Below are 4789 nucleotides of genomic sequence, written 5' to 3'. Positions count from 1 at the left end.
TGGATCACTTGAAGTTAGGAGTTTGAGACCAGCCTGGCCAACATGGTGAAACCCCATCTCTACCAAAAATATGAAAATTAGCCCCGTGTGGTGGCCGGCACCTGTAATCTCAGCTACTTGGGAGGCTGAGGCATGAGAATCACTTGAACCCGGGAGGCAGAAGTAGCAGTGAGCCGAGATCATGCCACTGCACTCCAGCCTTGGTGACAGAGCGAGATTCTGTCTCAAAAAAAAAAAAGAAAAGAAAAGAAAAGGTATGATGGAAGTGACACCTTCAAACTTGTGTGTTTGGAAGGTCAGTCAGCAGCTGCATGGAGACTGGATTGGGGATTGAAGACTGAGACAGATTGACCAGGTACTGCCAGGTGCAGTGGCACACCTGTGGTCCCACCTACTTGGGAGGCTGAGGTGGAAGGATTCCTTGAACCCAAGAGTTTGAGACTAGTCTGGTCAACATAGTGAGACCCTGTCTTTAAAAAAAAAAAAAAAAAAAAAGACCAGCTATGGAGCTGTTGCAATAGCCCAAGTGGGGCCTGTAGAACTAGGACAGTGGCAGAGGAATATGAAGAAGAGACAGGTGTGAGAGACATTTTGGATGTAGAACCTACAACAGGACTTCATGTCTGAGTTGTGGGGTGTGGAAGAGCGAAAGGTAATTTGAGGTTTCCTTTCCCTCCTTTGACTAGAAAACTCCTAATCATTCAAAACTCATCTCAAATGTCGTTTCCTTTGTGAAGCTGTCAACTCTTCTCTTCCCGCTGACCAAGTCCCTCGGAGAGAACGAGTCTTCCCCTCCACTCTGAATTCCCACAGTATGACTGTGGTGTATGTGATAAGAGCACTTATCCCATTATGTAGTGCCAAGTGTGGCGACTCGCACCTGTAATCCTAGCTGCTCGAGAGGATGAGGTGGGAGGATCGCTTGGAGACCAGCCTGGGCTACACAGTGAGACCCCGTCTCTAAAAAATACCACCACCACCACCACCACCACCACCACCACACACACACACACACAAAAGAAAAGCACACAGGCCAGGCACAGTGACTCATGCCTGTAATCCCAGCACTTTGGGAGGCTGAGGCAGGCGGATCTGGTGAGGCCAGGAGTTCAAGACCAGTCTGGTCAATATGGCAAAACTCTGTCTCTATTAAAAATACAAAAATTAGGTAGGCGTGGCAGTGGGCACCTGTAGTCCCAGCTACTCAGGAGGCTGAGGCAGGAGAATCAGTTGAACCTGGGAGGCAGAGGCTGCAGTAAGCCGAGATCGTGCCACTGTACTCCAGCCTGGGCGACAGACTGAGACTCTGAAAAAAAAGAAGGAAGGAAGGAAGGAAGGAAGGAAGGAAGGAAGGAAGGAAGGAAGGGAGGGAGGGAGGGAGGGAGGGAGGGAAGAAAGATTAGCTCATAAAATCTGTGTCTTAAAAAAAGAAACAGGCCAGGTGCAGTGGCTCACGTCTGTAATCCCAGCACTTTGCAAGGCCCAGGCAGGTGGATCTCTTGAGGCCAGGAATTGGAGACCAGCCTGGCCAACATGGTTTAACCCTGTGTCTACTAAAAATGGAAAAATCAGCTGGGTGTGGTGGCATGCGCCTGTCATCCCAGCTACTCGGGAGGCTGAGGCAGGAGAATTGCTTCAACCCGGGAGGCGGAGGTTGCAGTGAGCTGAGATCATGCTATTGTACTCCATCCTGGCTGACAGAGCAAGACTCCATCAGAACGAACGAATGAACGAACGAACGAAAGGAAGGAAGGAAGGAAGGAAGGAAGGAAGGAAGGAAGGAAGAGAAAGAAAGGGAAGGAAAAGAGAGAAGAAAATAAAGAAACCATTGTGTGGTAATCACTTGCATAAGCTTACCACATAGTAGGTGCTTAGTAGCCTGTGGAATTCAGGGCAGCAGGGAAGAAGACATAGGCATGTGCAAAGGTTCAGAGTCTTGAGAGAGTAGAATGGGTTCACTGTGACGAGAGCAGAAAATGATGGGATGGGGAGTAGAGTGGTAGCAGTAGGAGATGAGACTGGCAAAGCAGGTCGGGGCTGGTCAGTGAAGACTCTCATAGAAATGCATGCAGGTTTGCACAGGAGTCTGGACTCCAGTATCACGTGTAGAAGCCCTTCTGACATAAAAGTTAAGCGCCTACTAGATTAACAGGCAATTCTGTACTCATGATCATGGATGGACTGTAGAGGTCTTCAGGAGATCCAGATCAGGGCAGACCTTTGCACAAACAGATGTGTTAAAGTTGACAGTGAACTATGGAAGAAAGACCAGAATTATTTGAAAGTGGACTTCAAGGAGAAAGGGTAATTTACACAGGATGGTGACCAACTGTTCTCCATTTTTTTCACCACAACTGAAGCCCCTGTGAAAAGTCAGTGTCACATAGAGATTAAGAGCATTGTTGGCCAGGTGCAGTGGCACACGCCTATAATCTCAGCATTTTGGGAGGCTGAGGTGGGCAGATCGCCTGAGGTCGGTAGTTCGAGACCAGCCTGACCAACATGGAGAAACCCCGTCTCTACTAAAAATACAAAATTAGCCAGGCGTGGTGGCGCATGTCTGTAATCCTAGCTACTCGATAAGGCTGGGGCAGGAGAATAGCTTGAGCCCGTGAGGCGGAGGTTGCAGTGAGCGAAGATTACGCCGTTGCATTCCAGCCAGGGTAACAAGAGTGAAACTCCGTCTCAAAANAAAAAAATCCAGAAAGGAGTGAGGCTGGTTCAGGTAGGCTGAAGCTAGTTAAAACAATTTGGCAATAATAGTGTTGGCTCCCCCAAGGAGTGGACACCAGTCCAAACAGCAAAGTCCAAGAGAGGTTGCAAACCTGAGCATGATTCATTTAAGGATCAATATTCAAGGGGTCTGATCAGGAGACAGAAAAGGCCTAGTAACAGGAAGCTCTTGCATGCTGTATCTTAAGGAACTGGTCCTTTTAGGAATGTCTATGATCTTTTAGAGGTGTCTATGCACAGAGACGCCAGGAGCTGGGGGGCAAAGGAACAGAGGCAGATGAACTAAGAGAGTAATCAAGGCCTCCAGCCAGCTGAGTTGGGATTTGAAAGCAAGCTGCGGTATCCATAGAGAATTGGCATGGCAACCACAAACTGGTTCAGATGTTCAATCAGATAGCCTGGGTGCACACAGTGGGGGCTAGAGGGGAATGTTTGCTCCATTTACTGACTCCACAGTACTTAAATGCCAGACCTGGCCTATGATGCAGAAGGGGCTATACAATCGTACCAAGCTGAGCTCCTGTTGATTCCTGGAGTAGGCCAGGGAGAATGTACAGGGTCAAATGGAGAATGGATTGGGACATTCCAGCAAAGGGCAAATAAAACAGACAAAAAATACCCTACAGATATGACAGGAGTTGGCTGGACACAATGGCTCATGCCTGTAATCCCAGCAATTTGGGAAGCCAAAGCAGGCAGATCACTCGGAGCCAGGAGTTCGAGACCATCCTGGCCAACGTGATGAAACCCTGTCTCTGCTAAAAATACAAAAATTAGCCAGGCGTGGTGGCACATGCATATAGTCCCAGCTACTCAGGAGGCTGAGGCGGGAGAATTGCTTGAATCCGGGAGGTGGAGGTTGCAGTAAGCCAAGATCGTGCCACTGCACTCCAGCCTGGGCGACAGAGTAAGTGAGGCTCCATCACAAAANCCCTGAGAGAGAGCTTCCTCTCCCTTAAAAGAGGAACATTCCTTTCCTACAAGAAATTTCCTTTCCCCTTAGAAACTGACATTATGTTCCGTCAGAGGAGAGGTCCCCACCCCTCACGGTGGAAAAGATTCCTTTTCTTATCGAAATCCATCCTCTTCACCCACAACAATACAACAAACACATCCCCTCTCCATACAACATGCCATCAGGAGAAATATTTTCTTTTGAAAATTCCATCCTGGTCCTGGGAGGAAGCAGGGAACCTCACGCCCTCTCCACATTGAGAAATGCTAACCCCACCATCACATCAGAAATGTGGTTTCTCTTAAAAGATTCTACCAATCCCCCTTGGAAAGAGACTCCAACTCTAGATCAAGGCTTTCCTCTCCAGGGGGCAGTGGTGGGACAATAAAGCTATCAGGCTGGGTGTTACAGCCCAAGTGGGGGACACCGGATTCTTGGGTCCCATGAACCAGGTAGGAGCAGGCCCAAGGAACCTTGAGGGCAGCTGGTGGACACAATGTCTCAGGGAGGTAGGAGGCAGAGTTAGACTGACTCCAAGACTGACTTTTCAAATCAGGCTCTGTCACAAGAGTATAAGAGAGAGATGTCGAGGCAAATGAGACATGCTCTCTGCCACGCAGTAGAAATTCAATGTACTGAGTGACCTGGGTTTTGAAGAGGACATTGGAATCAGGAGACCTTGTTCTCCACTGATGAGCTCTGTCCCCTTGGACACGTGATATTTACCCTCTCCAGGTCTGTTTCCTCACCTCCAGTAGAGAGTTAATAATAACCTCTCTACCTCTTTCACAGAACTTGTGTGAGAATCAGACAAGATGTGTTCAAAAGCTGGTTATGAACTAATGGTAAAGTAAGGTAAGATAGTATCGTAAGCACTGAGACCATGGCCTTACGACATGCTAGAATTCTCATTAATCCAGAAAGGAGGCCGGGCGCGGTGGCTCAAGCCTGTAATCCCAGCACTTTGGGAGGCCGAGACGGGCGGATCACGAGGTCAGGAGATCGAGACCATCCTGGCTAACACGGTGAAACCCCGTCTCTACTAAAAATACAAAAAAACTAGCCGGGCGAAGTGGCGGGCGCCTGTAGTCCCAGCTACTC

The sequence above is a fragment of the Rhinopithecus bieti genome, unplaced genomic scaffold, assembly GCF_001698545.2.
Source record: "Rhinopithecus bieti isolate Rb0 unplaced genomic scaffold, ASM169854v2 scaffold_10417, whole genome shotgun sequence".
In the NCBI taxonomy this organism is placed as follows: Eukaryota; Metazoa; Chordata; class Mammalia; order Primates; family Cercopithecidae; genus Rhinopithecus; species Rhinopithecus bieti.
Note: the sequence above shows the minus strand (reverse complement) of the source record.